The sequence below is a fragment of the Somniosus microcephalus genome, chromosome 26, assembly GCF_052327205.1.
Source record: "Somniosus microcephalus isolate GS21.2 chromosome 26, FLI_Smic_1.0, whole genome shotgun sequence".
Lineage (NCBI taxonomy): Eukaryota > Metazoa > Chordata > Chondrichthyes > Squaliformes > Somniosidae > Somniosus > Somniosus microcephalus.
Window position 1 is genome coordinate 36,779,830 of NC_141012.1, and position 26,482 is coordinate 36,806,311.

Sequence of the window (26,482 nt, forward strand, 5' to 3'; positions counted from 1 at the left end):
TCCTTCCCACTCTCTCTCCTTCCCCCCTCTCTCTCTCTCCTTCCCCCTCTCTCTCTCTCTCCTTCCCCCTCTCTCTCTCTCCTTCCCCCTCTCTCTCTCCTTCCCCCTCTCTCTCTCTCCTTCCCCCTCTCGCTCTCTCTCCTTCCCCCTCTCTCTCTGTCTCTCTCTCCTTCCCTCTTTCTCTCTCTCCTTCTCTCTCTGTCTCTCTCTCCTTCCCTCTCTCCTTCCCCCTCTCTCTCTCTCCTTCCCCCTCTCTCTCTCTCCTTCCCCCTCTCTCTCTCTCCTTCCCTCTCCATTAACAAAAAACAAAGTTAAAGAACCACCTCCTGGGTGCTTAGGAAGAGTTCTTCAATCCCAACAGTTTCATAAACAGTTTTATAAACATGGCAGAGGTTTCTTCATTTCCCTCGGCAACGCCGGGTACTCCAGCTAGTATGTATATATATGAATCTGTGTGTGTGTATATGAATGTGTGTTTGTGAACCTGTGTATGTATATGATTTTGTGTGTTTATGAGTGTGTATGTGTATGATTTTGTGTGTGTGTGTATGAAAGTGAGTGCGAGTGTGTTTATGTGTTTGTCTGTGTTTGCGTGTTCCTCCCCTTACTTTTGTTTGGTTCTTTTTAAAATACTATTGGTCTATAATTTCTTCCAGTTTTGATGAAGGGTTGGCACCTGAAGTGTTAACTTGTCTGTTCTCTCCACGGATGCTGCCTGACCCGCTGAGTGTTTCCAGGAATTTCTGTTATTGTTTTAATCTTCGTCTGTTTTTTCATCTGACACAAGGAGCAAATTTCCTGAGATCCATCTGCACCGAGCACTGTGTGACAAGAAAAATGGCTCCAACATAATCAGTTACTTTAACGGGCCTTCTTCGAATCTGAAATTGAATGACATCCCCAGCTCATCCCACCCTTTGTACAGCCTTGGTAACTGTGTTAAATCAATAGAGACATTCAATTAAAGCTTCAGCAGCATTACACAACAAGAGTGGTGTGTGTCAGCACCATAGTCATTAGAAGCTAAATGTAGCAATCATCTCAGATAGGATTTAGTGCTCCTCAGACACTTCCACTCATTGGACACTTGCATGACTTTAGAACATTGTTTCAAGTGACACAAAAGTCTACAGCTAATGCTGTAAAATCCTTTTCACTTGTGTCATATCACCAGCCACAACTAATGTGAGAATGTATTTTGCTGCTGCTGAATTCAGATCTTTGAAAACTCTTGCACCATTTCACTGGATTTAGGGGACATATAAAATGATCTCTTATGTCACACTGCGACCAGAGGAAATCTCCTCAGCTTGTGAGGTAAAATTAATTAGCTAGGGATCCATTTAAAGAATAATAAGAACCACAGCAAGTTCACAATGTGGAAAAATCCCAAGATTTTATTTTTTTAAATCCATTCAACATATACTATTATCTTCTGACAACTAACTGTACAAGCAATGATTACAACTTATTCGCGATCTCTTAATGGAGGTTATCATCACACATTAACTGTCTGTTACTGCCAACTGGAAGTTTAGGACTGGATTTTGCCAATGGGGAACTTTTGGAGGCGGGACTCCCACTTGTCGGGTTTTAGTCCCGCCTCCATCAACTTCTGGCCAACCCATGCTATTTTTGCTTGATTGACCTTGTTAAGCCTGCCCAGCTGTCAAACACTGACATTCGCTGTAGTTTGATGAGGTCTTGAATACAAGAACTCATCAAACCTCTTTCTTTTGCAGAAATGAGATGGTTGTTGCATTGGAGAAAGTAATGGCCATCTGTCATCCCTGCCGCGGAGGTGCGAGACTCTCCGCATACCCACTGATTGAAGCCTGCTGGAAGAAATATAGGTAAGTGTTAAATCCGTGTATCTTGATGTTGTGTGTCCTTCAATAACTAGACAAGAGACTGCAGAGAACAATCAACAGGTGTTTACTGGATGAGGGTTACTCTAAAACTAACTGTACAGATCCCGACTCAGGGTTATATACAGGTGTGGTCACTGCCGGTACTACAGTATACAGGAGCTGTAAAAAGTAGTTCTCCCCTTAAAGGTACATACACTACAGCAAGTACACTTTTTCTAATACTTTCCACTTACCTCAGATACTCACCTCTCCACACTTGCACCCATCACTTACCTTCACAGCGCACTTTTAGACCCCTCCGACCCCTGCAGACCCACTACTTGCCTCGGTGACCCTGGCGGGTTTCGGAACCTTCGGGAAGCCCACACTTGTGTGGGCAAAATGGGGATAATCCTCTTATCTGCCTGAACAGGCAGTTAAGTGGCTGTAATCCCCTTCCCGCCTCCAAGGAGACGGGACCCGGCGCAGGTCGGCTACCCACCTCCTGGTAAGATGGCACGGAGGCAGGCTGGGGGTGGGTTGGGCACCCGCCCCCAGATTCTGCCATTTTCCCGGCAGTCCCGCCTCCCCAGGGCTGGCAAGATTGCGCCCTATGGGCTGGATTTTGCCATTGTGGCGGGCTGGGGGCGTGTCAGGTGGTTTTCGTGTCAAGACCCCGACTCCGATGTGAAGTGGGAAAAAAGTGCAATTTTCCCTAATTGGGCCCCTGATTTCCAGCGTGTGGGAACCCCTGGCCCAATGAGTCTTTCCATCCTGAAAGCCGCCTCCGATGACGTCATCAGTGCTGCTGAATTTAAGGCCTGCTAGCAGCCTTGCTTCTTCTGGAGACTGGAAACGCTTTGGACATTGTATGAAGGACTTCATTTACCGACCATGTCCACCAGCAAGCAAAAGTATGCACCTCGATTTGATGAGCCCTCCCTCCAAGCTCTGGTGCAGGGAGCAAGATCTAATAAGGAGGTGCTCTTCCCTTCCTCAGGGAGAAAAAAGCCACCACAACAGACTAAAGCTGTGAGGCTGCAAGTGGCCCAGGAGGTCAATGCCATCTCTATGTGCCGCAGAACCTGGCTGCAGTGCAGGAAGAGGTTTCATGACCTTCTCCGCACAGGAAAAGCGAGTATGACTTTCTCATCACCCTCAATCTCATCCCCATCGCCTCTCCTCACCAGCACTCTGCTTTGCTAACCTCTTCCTCCACATCTCACTTGACACTGACATCCCTGCACCCTTACCCATTCCCTCTCTCTCTCTGGTCACATTCACTTAACTATTCGAACATGCAGCCCTCACACTCCCTATCACTGTGACGCAATGACAACAACTTACAACACACACGGAGGGCCCTTTGTCTCCTTCTAAGCATCTATGCTATGGATTCTCTACACTCACTCCTTCATTCTCACTCAAACTCCACTTGTGTCCCTCATTGCAGGAACAGAGAGCCCACAATAAGAGGGATAGAGTGAGGACAGGAGGAGGGCCACCCTCAGTAGCCCAGCTCACCACCTTGGAGGAGGCGGCCCTGCAAATTGCCGGGATCGAGGAGGATTCCCAAGTGGGGGACGGATAGGCGGGCGCATCACAGCAAGCTGGTGACAGAATAGTTTGGCATCTCTCTCTCATTGACATTGCATGACTGAATGATAATGATTCTAATGCTCTAACAAATGGACTTATGATCATCTGCACAATTCAAAGTGCATGCAACCTTTACCTCACATCTCTAACTCTTTCCTTTACTCCCCCACAGGACCATCGAGAGCCCCCGTCCCCACTGTCCAGGAAGAAGAGCCTGAGCTTCCAGACTCCTCAGAGGAAGCTGCAACCTATGAGTGGGCTCCATCAGCAGAATAAAGCGCACCCAGCACCAGCGCAGACACACCTCGGTGGGACCTTTGGGACATAGAGTAGAGTTGTCACCTGGTGTATCACAGCTCATAAGTGAGCATCAGCAGATTGTGGAGACAGGGACAGCAGTGGAGAGTTCTCGTCGCAGTGGAGAGGACGCTCCCAGCTCGGCTCCGCTGCATGTCGAGCCTGTGCCTCCGGGTCCATCCAGAAGGAGAGCGGTGCTGGAACTCCAGGAACAGGTGCAGGAGTCTCTGGCAGGTTTTGTCTCCAGGGTCACTGTGAGTGTGGAGCGAATGGAGGAGTCCATCGCTAACATCAGCAGAGCCTTTGTGGAGGCATTGGCGCATGAAGGCATCACCACGGAAAGGATGGCAACCTTCTTGGAAAGGATGGCTACCTCCATGGTAAGGCTGGCTACCATAGAGGAGAGGATGGCTACGGAGGAGGAGAGGATGGCTACGTCCATGGTGGAGCTTAGTTGCCAGGGTATGGAAAACCTGGTAATTGTTCAGAATAGACTGAAATTTCTTGAGGAGCAATGGTCAGCTATTGAGCAAACAAACCAGACCTTTATGCAAGTCCTCTGGAGTAGGACTTCCAATGCAGAAACGGGTCCTCATGGCCCCCCTGCAGTGCGGCAAGGTGCTGTCCAGCCACTTGCTAGCTCTGAAGTGGGGCTGCCCCATGAGAGGGATGTTGGTGGCATATATCAAGGAAGTGGGGGCTCCTCTCCAAGCGCTCACACTTCCATGCCACTGCAGAGCCCTCAGTCAGAGTCCCACCAGAGTCCCCACCCAACTGAGATTGGCGTCTCAACCCCTGCACAGCCGTAGGAGCAGCAGACTGTTGCCAAGCCCTCACAGGTTCGCAACCCCAGAGGACGCCCGCCAAAGGTATCGAGACAGGAGCTGCAAGAAAGTGAGCAAGGGGCCTCCACATCTGCTGAAGCCACAGGGGAAGCACCATGTAGGAGCACACGTAAGAGGAAGATAATGCACAAGTAATCACAAGGGTAGTCACTTGGGTGTAATGTTGTGTTTAATTTTGAAAAGCCATCAGTTGCTTATTGTCATAAAAAATTCTGATGGCAAACTGTTGCAGTTGTGGCGTGTGTCATTTCGCTAATGGAACTTCCACATTGAGGGCTTAGGGCAACTTGCAATTGTCAGTATGGTGGTCAGAGTGATAGGAATCTGCAGGTTCTTTGCCATTGTCGATGATGGTCTGATAAGAAGGTGTGAGGCAAAAGTGTTTGACTGTGCGGCTAAGCAAATCTGGCCAAGATGAGTGCGTCCCTTGCATCCCGGGCAGCAATGTGGTCGCGCGCTGGCACTTTTTGGCCTGTGCAGCTTCAGGTGGATGAGCAGCAGCTTGACACTCCTGTTGTTGCTGCTGCTGTTGATGGTGCTATTGTTCATGGTTCTGCTGCTGCCACGGCTGATCTTCATCCAAATCTGATGTCCAGGAGGAAAGGAAATAAATGGTTCCCATGCCTCAGTTGAGGAAGTGTTCAGTCAAGGTGGCGAGAGGGGTTTCCCAGGAGGTCACTCTGGAGATGGGTGTCAGGCTCCAAACTTCCACAACATTGAGTAGGCCTGCTAAAAGTTCCCCCAGACCTGAGACAACAAAGTTCTGCCACCCGCAAATGATGATTGCTGAAAACTCCTTTTTAATGGTGAAGCTGCAGCTGTTAGTAAGCAGTCACTTGTGAGGCTGTCAGGATTCACTGGCGTGTTCCAGAGATGTGCAGGACATGGGAACAGTGGTAAAATCAGAAAGGCCTCTCAAAATGAGATTATAGAGGCACTTAACTGGTTGTTAAGGGCCTTAAGGGTCTATTCCGCCTCTTGGAGGCGGGATGGAAATGGGGTCAGAAAACACGCATTTGGGAAAATTGCTAGGAAGCGGGATGGAGGTGGGATCGGGTCCGCCCGCCAGTTTTTGCGATTTTACCACCTCACACGCCTCCAATCCCACCTCCTCGGGCCCAGCAAAATCGAGCCATATGAGTGAGAATGGATAAAAAGGCCACTGCCTATATTACAACATGGGTAGTCTGGAACGAGCTCCAGTGAGTCAGGTGGAGATTGAGTGCAGGGTGAGAGTGCAGCAGCTGAGCAGATGTGTTTTATCCCCAGTTTTGAGGCAGGCCCTAAAACATTTTGGCCCCAATTTTTCTGGCCTCTGCCCAATGGGAATGGGGCGGCAGTGCCCCAACAACTGTGGCAAGACACCGACTGCCTCGTTCCTGATAAAGAGCCTTGAGTTGTTTTACCATGTTAAAGGCACTATTTAAATGCAAGTTGTTGCTGTTATTCCCATTCCCAATCCATCCACCGGCATTTTCGATGGGACCTTTACATGTGCGTCCCCAGATAACAAGTAGCTCAATTAACTAAACATGCATGCAAGTGCAATATATGGTAATTTCATTCTCATCATTTACTAGATAATGCTCTGTGGTCTCCACAGGTCATGGAAAACTTCTCACGAACAAATGGGCATCGTATGATATTGCTCCAAGGTCACCTGGGCATGGGGCAAGGCTCAGAAAAGAAGCAAGTACTCTGAGAAACCCTCTCTGGTCATCTTGCCCATATTGGGCCTGTAGATAGCAGTTTGTGCCAGGGCCAGAACCAGACCCAGCAGGAAGTCCTTCTATCTGCTCAACCCTCTGTGCACCAGGTGACCGTAGATTACAAAGTGTGGGAGTGAAGTGCAACCAAAAGTTGAAGGGCAACCCCATCAGGTAATGGAAAATGGGCTGCAACCTCTGGCATTCATACTGGGGGCAAAATGGGAAGATTAATTTTTGCTGCCTAGATATAACCACTGGACCAAGTAAAAATAATATTGCTCCATATTGTGTGCCATCTGATGTACCAGGCTTGAGGGGAAATAGGCACATGGCCTATTAGTCTGTCACTGTTCACAAAATTCTGGATTTGTTTTGCCAGAAGCCTGTTTGTTGCATCTTTAATCCCTTGGAAGCCCTGTACTCGCCTATAGTAGGGTAACTCAAAATGGAGGTTGAGATTTATTAGGTTGGGGAATATTTTTAGTAGCGGAATTACCCCACCCGTACAAAAATGCTAACATCTCTCCAGCAACTTAAAGAACTGCAGAGGGATCTGGGTGTCCTAGTGCATGAATTGCAAAAGGTTAGCATGCGGGTACAGCAAGTAATTAGGAAAACTAATAGAATGTTATGGTTTATTGCGAGGGAAATTGAATACAAAAGTAGGGAGGTTATGCTTCAGTTATACAGGGTATTGGTGAGACGACATCTGGAGTACTGTGTGCAGTATTGGTCTCCTTATTTAAGGAAGGATGTAAATACATTGGAAGCAGTTCAGAGAAGGTTTACTAGACTGATACCTGGAATGGGCGGGTTCTCTTAAGAGGAAAGGTTGGACAGGCTAGACTTGTATCCGCTGGAGTTTAGAAGAGTAAGAGGTGATTTGATTGAAACATATAGGGGTAAAAATTGGGTTGCGCCCCCTTTGGCTATTGGAAGCGCCCCGGGTTCTCTTGGGGCGCTGCAAGCCAATATCGTGGCGCTATGTGCCGCGGTACTGCAGGCCTTCCTCCCCTTGTTAAAGGGGATGGAGTTGGTGCAGCACGTCCCAGTGCCCAGCTGGGCCACCAGGGATCGGGTCTGCTGGCAAACGAGCCCAGCACTCAAGAGGAGTGCTGGGCTCATGGAGAGCAGTCGGCACCTCTCAGGGGGGCTTCACGGGGGCAGGGGGCAACAATGGGGGCAGGTGCTGTCAGGCAGCCGGCAACAAAAATGGCCACCTGCCGCCTCCCCTTTAACTAGCGCTGCCCCAGCCGCAGGTAGGCTCCCCTGACCCCGGCGGACATAGCATCCGGTGGTAAGTCGGGGGGACGCCACCTAATATTACAGCCGGGGCGTGAGCGGGGCGCTGCGCACAGCGATGACGTCATTGCCGGTGGCACAGCGCTGCACGGTGCTAATGGTTAGCACCACCACTAACCTTCCGCTGAATTTTGCGGGAGGCGTTAGCAGCGTCGCGCCCAGGCGCTAGTTGATTTACGCCCATTAGGGCACTAACGGGAGGAGCAAATCAACCAAATTTAGCCCCCATAAGATCCTGAGGGGTCTTGACAGGGTGGATGTGGAGAGGATGTCTCCTCTTGTGGGAGAATCTAGAACTAGGGGTCACTGTTTAAAAATATGGAGTCGCCCATTTAAGTCAGAGATGAGGAGAAATTTTTTCTCAGAGGGTCTTGAGTCTTTGGAACTGTGTTCCTCAGAGGGCGGTGGAAGCAGAGTCTTTGAATATTTTTAAGGCAGAGGTAGATAGATTCTTGATAAGCAAGGGGTTGAAAGGTTAGCGGGGGTAGGCGGGAATGTGGAGTAATCAGATCAGCCATGATCTTATTGAATGGCGGAGCAGGCTTGAGGGGCCGAGTGGCCGACTCCTGCTCCTAATTCATATGTTTGTATGTATGCTCGTAATTTAAGTTAGAATCTACTATTTTGCACTTCTTGCTCTTTTTATTGGGAAACTGCCTGATGTGTAGCGATTAATACCTCAATACAGCTGTGAGCATCATTACTGAGATAGCTTTTGTCTCCTAATATTGTGTGAGGGTGAAATGTAATGTATTCTCTACTGATTTACAACATTTCTTTCTAACAATGAATTTTTCCCGGATCATAAAAATCCAGGCAAACTACTGAAATATTACTCTTAGAAGACACCTCGGAGAGCAAGAAATTGTTCTGGACACAATAAGAATGTAAGAAATATGGTAGAATTTCCCCAATATGTTCCCTAAAAAAAAGATTTTTTTTGTCAATAGAAACTACAGTGAGTAGCAAACAACTACTTAGAGTGCTGTTGCATTAAAATCAAAAGATGTTTTGACAAAACAGACATGACAACTTATTTACAAAGACTTATTTTGATAAATAGTGACCTTTGGAGCTCTACTATTGAATACTTTGGTGGTTCACGTCTCATCACTTTAAACATCGCTAAAAGCGCTCAAAGTTTTTACGCATTTATGAATTATTTAGCCTTATTGTCCTACCTGTTTTCAATGGTGTAGAACAACTACTAGTTAATAATAATAATAATAATTCAACTTTATTGTCATTGTACAATGCACAAGTACATGAACAACGAAATGTGATCTTGCAAGCTCCCATGAGTCCAGTACAAATAACATTAACATTAAACGTAAATAGCACCGTCCTGGGAGAAGCAAAGCCGCTGCGTCTGTGCGCGCCGCCAATCCATTTCCACCATTCCTCCTGTCCGACAATCTTCAGCCCAACGCCCAGGCCTGGTCACCAGCCGCCCCTCCCGGGGCTCCTTCCATGACCTTCTCACCAATTGTGCGAAGGCACAGATTTTTCACATTTCTCACAAGCCCTTAATCCTTCATCGAGTCTTGGTATCTCTTCTGATCACAAACATAATTCCCATATTCCTTTCATTGCTAAAGCTGCCTTCAAGTGACCTGGCTTCCTCTTTCCTACCAAAATGCTTTTTTCTCCTTCAGCAACTCTCAGCTCTCTATAAAGCTCAAGTCTGTCTGAGACTAGGGATAGATTTTGATAGTGATAGTGTAAAACGGGTGATAGCGAATCGGCAGCCCGTTTTACATCTCCCCCCCCCATTTTCATTTCCGAATGGGATATGTAAAATGGTCTGCTGATTCAAGGGGCCGTATTTTCCGATCGGAGGCTTCCCGTGAGCGGAGGCCTCCGATCTGGAAAAAAATCTACGCACTTACCTGAAGGCTCCCGAGGTGCGAAATGTTCCGATCCTGGACCTCTCCAACTCCAAGTGCACAGGGCCCAAGTATCCCAGAGGCGCAGGCGGTTCGCAAGCATCCCTGGGATCACGTGGGACATGGGGAGCCAATCAAAGAAGGGAATCTCCCTTCATACACTTGACAGACAGACCTGTCAAATATATGAATGATCACCCCAAAAACACTTTAAAACATTACATAAAATTAAAAAAAGATAAATCACATTTTAAGAATGAGTTGAAATTACAATAAATTAAATATTTTAAACAAAAATTTTATTTTTTGAAAAAAATAATTAAAGTTTTTTACGGGGCTAAAAATAAACGTACCTTTTTTAAACTATTTTAAAATTATAAATGAGTGAAATTTAAAAAAAAAACTTTTTTTCAAATCTTATGCTGGTAAAAGCAGGCCTTACTCTGCTTTTACTAGGTGTAAGATTTCTAAGGGTTTTCAGCGGGCGGAGGTTCTCCAGAAAGCGGAACTCTCCCCCCCGCCACTCGCAGAGGCCCTTCTCCAGGGCAGGCGTCCGATCTTGACAGATCAGAAATGCCGGTTTTCAGCACATGCACTGTGCATGCCTGAAACCGGCATTTCCGATGTCCCTACGGGTGGGTGCACAGCACATACCCACCCATAGGGATCGGAATATCTGGCCCACTATCACCCATTTTACACTATCGCACAAAGTCAAAGTTCACGCCAAGTAAGCTGCTTTCTCTCTTCTGGGGTCCAATCTTTCTCTCCGTCTAGTCTTCTCTGCTACTCTTTTCAGCTTTGGGGTGCTGCAATTTGGGCCTGGGCCCTTCACCTAGATCTGAAAGCAAATAGGTCATCATTGGCAAATAATGAGAGCTCTAACTTGATTTAATTGCTGACCGCTAAAAGAATTGTGAGTGATGGCAGACAGAGCTCATTCATAGTCACTCCACGACGACTGCAGCGGTTCAAGAAGGCGGCTCACTGCCACCTTCTCAAGGACAATTAGGGATGATCAATAAATGCTGGCCTTTCCAGCGACAGCCACATCCCAGAAACAAATTTTAAAAAACTGTTTTATGGTTTAAAAATAAATAAGCCGGAATTAGTAAGCTAAAATTTCACGCAAATTTCTACATCTGGAACTCTGCACGCCACCTTCTATATAAACAAAAAACTTTGGGAGATTAATTTGGTTCTCCGTCAACACCTTATCTTATCTAAACATTAAAAAAAAGAAACATCTTGACTACTTTTTTTTGCGAATAATTAGGTGAGTAGAGACCTTGGCGACAGAAACTGCAACCGTCAAGCTTCCCGTTGTGGTAACTAATACTTTTACGTGCTCCCATTGGTTGCTTTTCCAGGTTTTTACAATGACTCCATTGAGCAGTCTGTTATTGGCACTTAAGCCTAGAAACTACAGTTGCATGCCGCAGAGAGATTAACTGAGTGTAGCTTAATGGTATTGAGTTAGTTTATTAACCCACTGTTTTATAGTTTCCTGGGGCTACATTAAAACATATCGGGGTAGATTTTCATCTTCATTGCCTGGGCGATAATCTGGAAGGAAATCTGGGCAGGCTCAATGACGAGCAGGTGATCAGATCCACCACATTGCCATCCAGGGTGTGGAGACAAAAATCGACCCTGTGCTTTAACACCCACACAGTTATTCCATAATGCGACTGAATCAATCATCCAGATGATCATCTGTGATCTACAATTACGAACCATCTAAACAGTTGAAATAACACTGGGCAAGACAAGGCATCTGTTTACTGAGAAATATTACTGAAGAATGGAGTATCGCGGAGTAGGTGCTGGAAGCCTTGCTGGAAGGAGTCAGGGAGTGGAAGGACACATTTTATGGGACTGAAGACCATGCGCTCACCGAAATGCCCAGTGCAACAGGGATGGGAGGTGCTGGCAGAAAATATGAATGCAGTGCCATGTAAATGCTGGCAAGATATCAGAAAAAATAGGTCTCAAGAGATCTGCCAACAATACTATTCTACCAGACAAACACCTGCTCCAAGACACATGCAAGGAAGTCCTCTCTGCTACCAGTATTAAACATTAATACTGGGAGAATTAAGGAAGTATGTAACCTTATTGGAGTCCTATCATGATAGAACCAGGGTAAAGATTGATTTGTTTGAATGTATCAATGAACTTGCATTCAATAGCACCTTTCACATCCACCGAATGTCCCAAAGTGATTCACAACCAATGAAGTACTTTTGCAGTGTTGCCATCCTCGGATTGCAGCATCCAGTATATCCCTGAGGCTGTACACTGCCAGTGCTCTCTATACTTCCAACACCTCTGTAATATTCTTCAGCTTTGAAATTGCGGGCAAATGGAAGCATCCTGAGCAAGAACCGCTCTCTTAGCTGATCCAGTGCTGAAGCTGCTGATACAGGAAGTGAAGGCTGCTCTGGGTGATCCGGAATGGTGCCCTCTTCCAAAGCAGAGTGTGTAATGAGCATGGCAGAAGTTAGTGGAGAGAGTCAGCGCTGTTTGCACAATGCAGTGGTTCTAGCCCCAGGTGAGGAAGAAGATGGCTGACCTGAAGAATGTTGATAAGGTAAGGCTATGGAACAGCTTTCTCTGCCAAGCACCTGCCACAAGTATCCATTCCACATAGCCTGGGAGTTATTTATTGGTGCCCCATCCTAAGCATTCGTAGAATGTGGTACCCTTGTTTAAAAAGTGAGAAAAGGATAGACCGAGTAATTACAGGCCAGTCAGCCTAACCTCGGTGATGGGAAAATTATTGGAAAGAATTCTGAAGAACAGGATAAATCTTCATTTAGAAAGACATGGATTAATCAACGATAGTCAGCACGGATTTGTTAAGGGAAGGTCGTGTCTGACAAACTTGATTGAATTTTTTGAGGAGGCAACAAGGAGGGTAAATGAGGGTAGTACGTTTGATGTAGTGTATGTGGACTTTAGCAAGGCTTTTGATAAGGTTCCACATGGCAGACTGGTCACAAAGTTAAAAGCCCATGGGACCCAGGGCAAAGTGTCAAGTTGGATTCAAAACTGGCTCGGAGACAGGAAGTAGAGGGTAATGGTTGATGGGTGTTTTTGTGACTGGAAGGCTGCTTCCAGTGGGGTTCCGCAGGGCTCAGTACTCGGTCCCTTGCTTTTTGTGGTATATATCAACGATCTTGACTTGAATATAGGGGGTATGATTAAGAAGTTTGCAGATGATACTAAAATTGGCTGTGTGGTTGCTGCTGCAGAAGGAAGCTGTAGAGTGCAGGAAGATATCAATAAATTGGACAGGTGGGCAGAACAGTGGCAAATGGAATTCAATCCGGAGAAGTGCGAGGTAATGCATTTGGGGAGGGCTACCAAGGAAAGGGAATACACATTAAATGGTAGGACACTGAGTAGTGTAGAGGAACAAAGGGACCTTGGAGCGCATGTTCACAGATCCCTGAAGGTAGCAGGCCAAGTAAATAAGGTGGTTAAGAAGGCATATGGAATGCTTGCCTTTATTAGCCGTGGCATAGAATACAAGAGCAGGGGGGTTATGCTTCAACTGTATAAAACACTAGTTAGGCCTCAGCTAGAGTACTGCGTGTAGTTCTAGTCACCACATTACAGGAAAGATGTGATTGCACTAGAGAGGGTACAGAGGAGATTTACAAGGATGTTGCCAGGAGTAGAGAATCTTAGCTGCGAGGAAAGACTGGATAGGCTGGGTCTGTTTTCCTTGGAACAGAGGAGGCTGAGGGGAGACCTTATTGAGGTGTATAAATTATGAGGGGCCTAGACAAAATGGATAGAAAGGACCTATTTCCCTTAGCAGAGGGGTCAAAAACCAAGGGGCACAGATTTAAAGTAATTGGGGGAAGGTTTAGAGGGGATTTGAGGGGAAATTTCTTCACCCAGAGGGTTGTGGGGGTCTGGAACTCACTGCCTGAAAGGGTGGTAGAGGCAGGAACGCTAACCACATTTAAAAAGTACTTGGATGTGCACTTGGGATGCTGTAACCTGCAGGGCTACGGACCAAGAGCTGGGAAGTGGGATTAGGCTGGATAGCTCTTTGTTGGCCGGCGCGGACACGTTGGGCTGAAATGGCCTCTTCCGTGCTGTAACTTTCTATGATTCTACGAGAGGTGATCTCATTGAAGCATACAAAATTCTTACAGAGCTTGACAGGGTAGATGCTGAGACGTTGTTTCCCAGGGTTCACAGTCTCAGAATAAGAAGCCGGCCATTTAGGACTGAGATGAGGAGAAATCTCTTCACTCAGAGGGTGGTGAATCTTTGGAATTCTCTACCCCAGAGGACTGTGGAGGCTGTCATTGAGTATATTTAAGACAGAGATTGATAGATTTTTGAATATTAAGGGAATCAAGGGATATGGGGATAGTGCAGGAAAGTGGAGTTGAGGTAGAAGATCAGCCATGATCTCATTGAATGGCGGAGCAGACTCAAAGGGTCAAATAACCTACTCCTGCTCCTATTTCTTATGTTCTTACAACACCAGTGTAAATAGAGATGCAGACAATGGAATGATACAGGGACTATCCTGGGTAATCTTTCTAATTTTGTATGTGCAATTTTAAATGCAGAATGGAAAAATGTAATCTTCTTGATTAATTATGAATTAATTAAGTGACTTATATGACTAGACCATTGTGTAGGTGTTTTATTTTCATATATGCCAACCATTTGGGGTTATAGTTCCACTTAGCAATTCCTATTTTATTATATTAGACATTTCTGGCTGCATAAATTTAAGAAACTTTTAATAAGAAATGAGTAGCACTAAGGCAAATAGCTACCAAGAATATTTAAGTGCCAGGAAGTGCCCGCAGTTGGATTGCTACATCAGAGAAGCTAATAGATCAGAGCTCTGCACAGTTAAAGAAGGAATGGCACAGTGCATGCTGGGATTCTAGTTTTTGCCATCATGCACTGTAGTCAATCTCATAAACATTCATAGAAGCTTGTCCTGGATGGAGAATCTACACCTAATATATATTCTTAGGCTGTTTTTTCCAAATAAAAAGTCTGACTCATCAAGCTATGTGCTTGTTGTTTTCATTTTTAGTCTGTGCAAGAGGTCTAACATTCACCTCACAGGTCATTTGGATCAGGTTCTCTCATTAGGAACATAGTAATGTAAAGACCTGATTAAAAAAAACCTGTCCCCTACATGTGGCTAACCCAAAGTTCAATAAATACCATCTCTCTTGCACATCCCTCCATCTCTTTTCAAAAAAGGCATCCAGAAACCTTTTGATCTTGCTGAGATGCTCATCCTTGTCTCCATGGGTAGTCTGGTCCACACATCCACCACGCTTTGTGTGAAGTGACTAACTGTCTGTTCACCTCCCTCTTCTGAGCTTGAGTGTGTCCTGGTTACAAAAGTCAATTGTTATATTAAAAGATTTAATAGGGTTCATTTTAACTGATTTCAAACATTTCAGTAAGGACTCCTCTGAGCCGACTTGCCTAAAGTGTAAAATCATTGGCCAATTATTTTTAATTCCAATTCGGGAGCAGGAGCCAAATCAGCAGGGCATATACTGCACTTCAGTCCAACACAGTGCACTCATTACTGCTGAAGGGAGGTACTACTGGCATTGGATATGCTCTTCTTATACCCTGTCTATTCAAAACTAATAGGAGAGTTATACTCACAGCATAGCTAACATTTCACTCGACTGCCTCCTCCCCTGCTGAGATGCCTCATGCCTCACTGCAGCTGAGGTGGTCTCCCTCTCTCTCCCTCTCTCAGCAGGGGCATAATCTTTTTATACTTTTATCGAAGACTCGGGTCTCTTGCCCAATATTAGGGCTAGAGAAAGCTTGGTCCCAGTTAACTGGTTTTAGGCTCCATCAGACACTCGTAGGCTGCATTGTAGAAAGTCTCAATTCACCAATCAAAATGACGTATCTAGGGTTAAATTCCCAAAGGAATGAATTGGACCATATAAAGTTATATTTGATTCTGTCCAACAACTTTATTTTCATGTTTGAAATATCTGTAACCCTTCCAGGATCAATTAGTTTTGGCTTGAAGAGTAAAATTACAGCAAAATGCTGGTAAAAGCGGTCTTATCGATCCCCTGTCGGAAACGTTTAAATCGCCCATTGCTGTAAGCTGTGCTTTCATGTCGAGTACTTAAGTTTTCTGTTCCGCTGCAACAGAAGAAGTAAAATATTAAGGGATGACTTGATGAATCGGTGAAACCGCCAAAAATCCTTATCTGCCAATAAAGCGAATCGGAAATTCAGCGTAGACTGACCTCAATTTTCCAACTGATATTTACGCAGTTGTAAAATTCGCCCCATTGGGTGCATTTGCCAGCTTAAATTATGGAACGCCCACGTCCCACTGCGCTTTCATTGTCATTATTTGTTCATTGTCACTATTTGTTCATTGTCACAGACCTGATTTGAGGACCACTTTTGAGTTGTCATCTCACTAAACTTTTTTTTTTAAACCCTTGTCCAGCTTTTTGCTTATTTTCTAAGTTGGCATAAAGGAATTCACAGATTTCTGCAGTGACGTGTGGTGATCCAAATCAAACACCGTATTCCAGGCATGGTTTGACCAGTGCATTATTAGCACATATTTTCCAATAGCGCAGTTCAGGTGCGATTGCTTCATGAGTTCATACCGCATTCCTAAAATATCGCATGGAGGAGCCTTTATAGATTCATACTCCACTGTTCTAAGGATATTGAGCCTAAATGTGATGTGAATACAGAAGTGCCGTCAATGTTCTTGATAAAAGAAGGTTGCTATAATAATTTCTAGTAATATTTTGTTGATTCAATATTATGACGATATTGTGACAAATAAAGCTGAGATGAACTGTCTGCCAAGCCGGACTTGGGAGGTTTACAATGTACATTATTGATCTGCAATGATTCAATTGCAAGAGATGACTGCGGAGGCTGCTTCAGTCTCACTTTTTTTTTGCTGCAGGCGTTCTTTGACACTATTTACTAAATTCACTACCCCGCAGCTGAGTTTGAGGACCTTCCCCCTGACGGCAATCACTGGGGCAGCAAAATAGATTTGCTGTCATTTTAAGCGGTTTTTATATGACATAAAACGATACAGAATGAAACACGGGGCTTTTATTACTTTAGAGCAAAGCGAAAGGTACCAACAGAACATCCTATTGTCTTTGCGACTTTGGAGATGTGTAATATTGAAAGTGGGCAACAGAATATTAGGAATTTAGAGCAGGATTCACACACAGGGTCCTCTGTAAGCTGCCCACTTAATAATTAATATTGATAACAATCATTATATGTTCAAGCTTCATTTGGAGGCACAATTATAACACTTCACTGAGCGAAAATACGAGAGGTAATGGGTGTCATTTTCGTCAATATGTTAGAGCAGATCAGCCGCCCATTATGGAACTCATCCAATTTTCATCCCATTGAATCCACTGAGTTTCATAAAACGTGAACGATTTGCTTCGCCACATTACTGCCCAGGCTGTGCAATTGGAAATTACGCATCTTTTGTGTGCAGCTAAATGGAACAAATAATAACTTCTAACAAAAAATTATTGCTTTGAAATTTCCCCCTCCCCCCAATTTCTATCCCATTTCAATCCCCTCCCCACCCACCTTGCAGTTTAACCCTTGAGCGTTGGAATGGGTAAACTAGTCCAATCTGGAGAAGAGTTCTACAGACACAATGCTATCGATCGAGCAAAAGCCTCGTGAAAGAATTTCAGTTTGTGCATTTTTGAAAATGATTGAAGGGAAATGGCATGAGCAATTTGAATAGGTTTTCAACTAAACTATTAAATAAAAACTGAAAATGCTGGAAATACTCAGCAGGTCAGGCAGCACCTGTGAAGAGAGAAACAGAATTAACGTTTCAGGTCGATGACCTTTCGTCAGAACCTGAAACATTGGCCCAGAAATTAGGATCGGGGGTTTGCCGCGCGTGCAAGCCCCCGATGTGCACTTACCCGGCGCGCCGACAGCTGAAGCCTGGGCCTGCTTGGAATTCCTGTCACTGGCCCGGTTCAGCTGTCGGCGCGCTGTGCTTGCCTGATCCAGCGGCGTAGTTAGAAATATGTGCCGGCTGGGATCAGGTGAGCACTGGGCAGCCAATCAGGGGAGGGGAAACTTCATTCATGAGTTTGATAGTAAGAACTGTCAAACTCATGAAAACTACAGGCGCCCAAAACACTACTTAAACTTTAAATAAAATTTTTTTTAAATCCCACTAATTAAATGAACTATAAATAACTTTAAAAAACTATTTTAAACAATTAATCAAATTTTTGAAAAAAATAATTTTTTAAGAAATCGGGTCTAAAAATAAACTTACCTTACTGTAAAGTCCTTAAAAACAATAAAGCTGTGGAAAAAATGTCATAATTTTAAATAATAGACCACTTACCTTAAAGAATCAAGTCCTTACGTCTCCTTTTTACATTTCTAAAAAGTTGAGGTCCTTACACACGGGCAAACCAGTCAAAAAGGAGGAAGTTCAACGCGTGCGCGCAGAATCCTGCGCGCATGCGTTGGACCTCTGAACCCCTTGGAGGAAATGCCGGTTTCCTGCGCATGCGCTGTGCATGCTGAAATCCGGCTCTTCCAACGGGCCCACGCGTGAGTACCCCGTCCGTACTCGCGTGTTGGGACCGGAATTACTGGCCCATTAACTCTGTTTCTCTCTTCACAGATGTTGCCTGACCTGCTGAGTATTTCCAACATTTTCTGATTTTATTTCAGATTTCCAGCATTTCTGCAGTATTTTCTTTTTGTATTAAATAAAAACTATTCATTTACTTTTACTTGAGAAACTGTGTCAATCTGAGACGAAGAGAAAGGTGGAGTTGGTGGGGTCGATTTTAGAGGGTGGAAACTAGGTCGGGGACACGTAAAATGGACCGGAGTTTTTACCCACTACATTCTCTCCCTGACACCCCAATCTGGCTGACTGGAATTTTAAATTGCAGACAGCAAGGTCACCCACTAAAAGTGAGCAGGATCCTCCTTTAGATATGGAGATCAGGCTCTGATGATGACATTGGGTCCCGACTGCTATTATTACCGGAGGCCTGAGGGTGGGGGGTGGGGGGGTGGGGGAGAGAAGGGGAGAGCAGTGGTGCCTTCAGCTCCAGGCCAAATCTGCCAGGAGCTGCGTCGAGGTCCATAAAAGTCCTAGTAAGTGTCCCCGGCATTGACCTGCGACCTGCCGAATTTTAACGGTTGGGCTGCCATTTCCTGTCGGCTTCCTGGCCATTTTGGCCAATGAGGCATGGCCATTAAAATCGAGTGAGCCTCCCGACCACCGCTCATGAATGTGCTGGTTGCTCGCAAGGTCACTTTCCTGTCAGGAGGGAAAAGAGACCCGATAACTTTCCTCATGTAAATTTGAGTTCTTTTATCTTTTTCCCAAAATATTTAGAAATGAATTGAACTTGGAAAACTTCTCAGGTGCACAGGAAGATGCTGATTACCATCAAGTGTGTTTTATTAATAATAAGAAAATGTAAAATTTTAATTCATGGAAGAGGAGCACAAAAACAGAAATACTGTAAATCTAAATCAAAGTTTGAAACAAATTATGTCACACTTGAAGCAATTCACTATAAAGAGCTGTAAAGGTAGTTTGAGTCAGACTACATGTGACATGATAAAACATGAACTGTAGGAAGGGGATTGAGATTAACACTTCATAATTTTATTGCATCCCAAAAAAAATTCCTGACTTTAAAGGAGTGTGATTGCTCAAGGTAACCTTGGCTAACCATCACAAACAAAATTCAAAGAATTGCAAATAATTCTGCTGAACTATAATGATTTCTGTTGTGTATGTACCTTTAAGGGAATAACTGGTCTCAGACTGCAGTACCGGCAGTGACCACCCCTGTATAAAAGGCACTAGCAGCCTTCTGTAGTTTCAGTTCCAGGTTGTCTCCATTCAGTAAAGACTTGTTATAATCAACTCCTGCCGTCCGTGTCTCAATTATACACGGACATAATATTGGCGACGAGCAGATACGAACTTACCTACAGTCTGCACCACCTCATGGGATCCATCCCTGAAGCGAAGTGAGCAGAGGTCGAGGCCAGAAAGAAGAAAGAAACAGTAGAAACGGGCATCGACCATGGGCATCCGCCTCTGAGTCAGCGGAGTTGAAGATTTGCAGGAGAGGCTGTCGAGAGTGGGGCTTGGTTCCTGTCGACGGTGCTTCAGCTAATCGGGCTGGTGGCAGGTAGTACACTGATCCTTCCTGGGCTGCGGTGGTCTAGAACTCGAGTGGGTGGCTTGCAACGGGGCCAAGCAGCGTTGTCGAGAAGAGGAGAGAGAGAGAGGGTGGAGCACACAGGGCACGGCCGGTGCTACGAAGCCGGGCAGTGTATAGACCCGAGAAGAGGGAGGCAAGAGTCCCACAGGGTTGTTCCGACGACGGGAAAATAATAAAATAAAAAAATTAAACGCGCAGAAAGCCGCGAGGAGCTGCAGTTTACAACGGAAACCGTGGAAAGCAGCGCTAGCAACAGCGGGGAAGAAGGCAAAGCGCGGGAGGCGCCATTTTGTTAAATCGGGGAAGAAGGCAAGGCGCGGGAGGCGCCATTTTAGATTTCCAAGATGCCGAAGACTGGCTATATCACTGCCTTTGATAATGCAATAGAAGACTGGACCACGTATGTGGAAAGAGTCGAGGTATATTGCGAGGCAAACGAAATAGCGGATGAGAAAAAGGCATCGGTACTGCTAAACTTGATGGGCGCAAGAACGTACGGCCTATTGCGGGACCTGATTACTCCAGCCAAACCAAAGGCGAAGAGTTTTAATGAAATTGTTGCTATCCTACAGGAACACCTAAACCCTGCACCGCTGCTGATAGCAGAAAGATTTAAATTCCACAGGAGAACTCAGCATAAAGATGAGAGCAATGCTGATTACCTTACGGAACTACGCAAGCTATCAAAGCACTGCCAGTTCGGAGCAGGACTGGCAGATACCCTACGGGACAAATTTGTCTGTGGACTCCTGAGTGAAGGAACCCAGAAGAAGTTACTCTCAGAGAAAGAGCTGACGCTAGATAAGGCTTTCAGCGTGGCAGTATCGTACGAAGCAGCAGCCAGGGGAGCTGCGGAAATACAACAAAAGCCTCAGGAATACGGCACCCACGAAATGACATGGGGATTCGCAAAATGTTATCACTGCGGCAGAACAACCCATGACCAGAAGGACTGCTGGTCCAAGGACAAAATATGCAGGCTATGCGGAAAGATGGGACACATTGCACGAGTTTGCAGGTCTGGGAAGAAGACCAACGACAACAAAAAGGCTACTAAGGAACCGTACAAGAAAGTACAAAGATGACGGACAGTAGTTCCGAAGACCAGATGAGCGATAGTGAATCCGGGAACAAGAGACTAAGCTGTCTCAAACTTCACAATGTAATCGCAAAAGAGGATCACCAAACCACTTGGGTCACCCTCACGATAGCAGGGTCCCAAGTCAAAATGGAATTGGATACAGGATCAGCTCTAACCATCATGAATCGACGAGACTACGAGTGGCTATTCTCACACATACCCTTGAGAGAGACATCCAAAGTCTTGAGGACGTATACGGGGCAAAAAGTATACCCCAGAAGAAAAATAAGGGTGCCTGTCGAATACAACGGCAAGAAAATACGGAAATTGTATCTCTACATACTGCAAGATGGTGGACCACCGTTATTGGGACGTGAATGGATCAGAAGGATAAGCTTAGACTGGCACTCCATTCAGGCAATGACGGTGGCTGGTAAAAAGGGTGACGACATCACTCCTGGACGATTGTCAACAATCTTAGCTAACGCCAAAGAGGTATTTCAACAAGAACCGGGCACTCTTAAAGGCGTAACTGCCTCGATAAAAATAGAAGAGAATGCAATTCCCAAGTTTTTCAAAGCAAGACCGGTACCATATGCAATTCGCCCAGCCGTCGAGGCAGAGCTGGAGAATCCGAAGAATGCAGGCGTGTTATCCAAGGTAGACTGGAGCGAGTGGGCGACACCCATCGTTCCTGTCATGAAGAAAACGTTAAACAATAAGTCTCAGGAGCCAAGGAAGGTTCGCATCTGTGGGGACTTCAAGGTGACGGTGAACCCAGTCCTTCACACAGTACAATATCCTCTTCCAAGGATAGAAGATATCTTCGCCTCACTATCTGGAGGGAAGCGTTTTACAAAAATTGACCTAGCACAAGCATATTTGCAGATGGAGGTTGAAGAATCCTCTAGGAAGTATCTCACGATAAACACTCACAAAGGTCTTTACCAGTATCATCGACTGGTATTCGGAGTAGCATCAGCACCGGCGATATGGCAAAGAGCGATGGAACAAGTCCTGCAAGGGATTCCGGGGACTCAGTGTTATTTGGATGATATCCTAGTGACAGGTGAAGATGACAGTGAACACCTTGACAACCTAGAACAGGTGCTCACTAGACTAAGTGAACATGGGCTACGAGCCAATCGCCCCAAGTGCGATTTTTTTAAGAAACAGATATCGTATTGTGGCCACGTGATTGATGAAGAGGGGTTACATAAGTCCCCTGACAAAATTGAAGCGGTAGTTAAGGCCCCAGCGCCTGAAAATGTGTCGCAACTGAGGTCATTCCTCGGATTGGTGAATTACCACCATAAGTTTTTACCGAATTTGTCCACAATTCTGCACCCACTGAACGCCCTACTACAAACGGGAGTAGCATGGAAATGGAGCAATGAATGTAAGCGGGCCTTTCAGAAGAGTAAGGACTTAATCACTTCAAGAGAAGTATTGGCTCACTACAACCCATCACTACCGATAAGACTGGCGTGTGATGCGTCTCCCTACGGCATTGGGGCGGTACTGTCACATAAATTCCTTGATGGGTTAGAGAGGCCGATAGCTTTTGCGTCACACTCGTTAACTTCAGCCGAGCGTAACTACGCCCAGATTGACAGAGAGGCCCTCAGCCTGGTGTGGGGGCTGAAGAAGTTCAATCACTACCTGCACGGTCAAAAATTTACTCTACTAACTGATCATCAGCCTCTTGTCTCCATTTTCAACCCTCAGAAGGGCGTACCGATAATGACAGCACAATGGCTACAGAGGTGGTCCCTTTTCCTAGGGGCACACCAATATGACATCGAGTATAAAGGAACTAAACAGCATGGGAATGCTGATGGATTGTCGCGCCTACCGTTGCCAACGGTGGAAGAAGAACTTGCAGTGGATCCAGTGGCGATATTCCACTCCACCATAGTCGAATGTCTCCCTGTGACGAATGCAAACATAGAAAAGGAAACACGAAATGACCCGACACTATCCTGGGTCTATGATTTAACGGTGAAGGGATGGCCAGCACATGGCGAACCACTGCTGCCAGCATTCTCGCCGAGAAGGGAACAGCTGTCAGTGTGCAGAGTAACCTTGATGTGTGGATCCAGAGTAGTAATTCCACCCAAATTGAAGGATAGAGTGCTCAATGAGCTTCATGAGGGTCATCTGGGAGGGGTAAAAATGAAGAACTTAGCCAGAGCATTTGTGTGGTGGCCGAGAATCGATAGAGAAATCGAAGAGATGACCAAGAGCTGTACAGGATGCCAGAAGGTCCAAAATGCCCCACCACAAGCCACGCTACATCCATGGGAGTGGCCCTCATCTCCATGGCAAAGGATGCACATTGATTTTGCTGGTCCCTTCATGGACTCGATGTTTTTAATTGCGGTGGATGCACATTCAAAGTGGCCAGAGGTAATAAAAATGTCCTCAACCACCACAGAAAAAACTATCACAGTCTTACGAACCATATTCGCCAGGAATGGGCTGCCTGAACAGATTTGCTCTGACAATGGACCACAGTTTGTGTCTGAAGAGTTCCGGAGGTTCTTAAAGAACAATAGTGTTAAGCATTACACATCCGCCCCATATCCTCCAGCCACTAATGGATTGGCCGAGAGGTTTGTTCAAACATTCAAGAAGGCTATCAAGGCAATGTGTAATGAAGATATACCCCTTCAACACAAGGTGGACAACTTCTTGTTTGCCGACCGGAATGCGACACATGCGGTTACCAACCAAACTCCTGCCATGATGTTCTTCAATCGAAGACTACAATGCTGCTTGAATTTGGTTAAGCCGAACATCAGAAGAGATGTGGAGAACAGACAGTTTCAGAATATGAATGAAAGGCCGACCAGGAGTTTTGAGATAGGTCAACCAGTTTTGGCCAGGGACTACCGCACAGAGAAATGGCAGCCAGGAACGATCTGTACATGGCCAGGACCTCTCATGTATACCGTGGACGTTGGAGAGAGCATTGTAAGACGCCATGCTGACCAGATTCTAGAGTCACTGGAAAATGTCAACTCCACACCACGATCTGATACACCTGGCGATGAAACCGATGTACCAATTGCATCTACCACAGAATCGGTGATATTGGAAGCAGACGAACCAAACAACGACATTGATCCCGACTCAACCTTACCAGAAGAACCCGATACCCCAAAGAGGCGTTATCCAGACAGAATCAGGAAGCCTCCTCAAAGGCTGAACTTATAATTGCTTAACCTCAACCAATGTATCTAGCAACCGTAATTGTAATTGTAATTAGTTATCATTTGGTTGTTAAATGAATGTTATGTACTGTTTATCTAAAAGGGGAGGAATTGTTGTGTATGTACCTTTAAGGGAATAACTGGTCTCAGACTGCAGTACCGGCAGTGACCACCCCTGTATAAAAGGCACTAGCAGCCTTCTGTAGTTTCAGTTCCAGGTTGTCTCCATTCAGTAAAGACTTGTTATAATCAACTCCTGCCGTCCGTGTCTCAATTATACACGGGCATAATAATTTCTGTTGGTGTTGTTGTTGATTAGTGAAAACCAATGAATTAATTGGGTGAATGACCAGGACAAGTTATCGTGCCTGATAAAGTAAGGAAGCTGAACAACCAGAGCAAGTCTACCGTACAGCTGAAAAGATATGTAGGCTCACTTCTGTCTTGTAATAGAAATATCTACAGTAAAATATTAACAAAAGTAGCCTTAAAATTTAATGCAGTTTTCTTCATATTCTAATCTATATTCTCTTCTATTTTTCATACTCCATAGATAATGAGGTGCTTGTTCCTAGCATAGATGTATCATGCTATCATGGGTCATTTTTCTGCAGTATTAAGGTGCAAATTTTCAGCATTTACAAGTAGGCAGTGAAGCTCATCTTCCTGTAAATCGGATGCACTGTGGGGCTTGTTATTTCATGCCTGCCCAGATAGCTTGACCAATGAGCATGTAGAAAATACTGACATCATGACATTGCGCCATGGAGTCATAATGGACACAATGATCCTTCGTGTGTGCTCAGATGTTAGGACTTTCTGGAAGACTCAATTGAGAAAAATAAAGGTTCTTAAAATGAATACCTGAAGCTTACCTTCAGATCCCTGCGACATTTTAATTACTGGAATTGGTCTTCATGGTCAAAGCCTGAAGCTGCTAAATCCACAAATCTCACCACAAGAAAGCAATCAGCAACCTCGGGCTGATGAGATACCAAAAAACTAAAGCAGGGCATTCTGGACCGAGGCAACTCGTTTTATGATCGTTCTTTCAACACGATGTACCAAAATAAAGAGACTGCGACTACAAAGCGCAGACTGTTCCAGTCAGTATGAAAGGTGTGGCAGCTTCGAAGCAACTTCTACTGTTTGCAGTTAAAGCAAAGACTGCATGCGTGGAGTTGTGTGATCTGTGAACTATTCCTTCTGGAGGAGAATTCTCTCTGCAAATGACCGAAGAAATCACTGAGGCCTGTTTCTGACCCCTTGGTGTAGATAAAGTGAAATGGCATTGATCAAATTCACTGTTGTTCTGCTAATAGGATGTAGTAGTGCAGTGGTCATGTTACTGGACTAGTATTCCATAAAGCATAGACTAACAACACAGGCGAATGCAAGGACAAATCCCACCATGGCGGTTTGAAAATTTGAATACAGTTTTAAAAATCTGAAAATGCAAAGTTAGTGTCAGTAAAAGTGGCCAAGAAGCTGTTGGATTGATGTCTACATCCAACTGGTTCACTAATGACCTTTCCTACATTACTCTGTACTTCATTGGCTGTAAAGTGCTTTGAGATGTCCAGAGATCATAAATGGCGCTACATAAATGCAAGTCTTTCTTCCTTTTGGGAAGTAAACCTGCCGTCCTTACCCAATGTGGTCTATATATGACTCCAGTCCCACACCAACGTGGTTGACTCTTAACATGGCTGATCTGTACCACAACTCCCTTTATCTGCCTTTGATCCAAATCCCTTGATAGACTTACCTAATAAAAATCTGTCAATCTCAGTCTTGAAATTTTCAATTGACGCAGCATCTACTGCTGTTTGGGGGGAGAGCATTCTAGATTTCCATTACCTTTTGTATGAAAAGGTGCTTCGGGGGCGATTTTGCCAGCCCTGGGGAGGTGGGTGTGGAGGCGGGACTGCCGGGAAAATGGCAGAATTTGGTGGCGGGTGCCAAACCCGCCCCAACCCGCCTCCATGCCATCTTGCCAGGAGGCGGGTAGCTGTCCCACTCCGGGTCCCATCTCCTTGGAGGCGGGAAAGGTTTTAAGCCTATTAACTGCCTGTTAACAGGTAGTTAACAGGCAGAAAATAGGATTATCCCCTTTTTGCCCTCACAAGTGCAGGCTTCCCAAAGGCTCCAAAACCCACCAGCTCAGCATGGCGAGTAGTGGGTCTGCGGGGGTCGGGGGGGGGTGCAAAAGTGTACTGTGAAGGTAAGTGATGGGTGCAAGTGAAAGATTTGCAAAATTTCACCATTTCCCCGAAGGTTATTATTAATAAAAAGGGACCCTGCGTGGACATTTTAAATCAAAAAGGGTACCCAAGATGGCGTCCGTGTCTCATGGCAGAAAGCCTGTGAGATTTTTAAAACTTGGACTCTGCGACGCAGGCAGCTTGTGGAGAAATCGAAACCAAA

General features: G+C 45.4%; 1 long non-coding RNA gene across 1 annotated transcript in view; it reads right to left on the reverse strand.

Moving 5' to 3' along the window:
* Positions 1–1,377: 1,377 nt before the first annotated feature.
* LOC147100395 (uncharacterized) overlaps positions 1,378–26,482 on the reverse strand; it is a 66,820-nt gene continuing 41,715 nt past the window's right edge. The window contains exons 2-3 of the long non-coding RNA XR_015073756.1: positions 14,754–14,875; positions 1,378–1,838 (exon numbers count right to left, since the gene is read on the reverse strand). This is a non-coding gene — a long non-coding RNA (uncharacterized LOC147100395). The remainder of the gene's footprint in view (positions 1,839–14,753; positions 14,876–26,482) is intronic.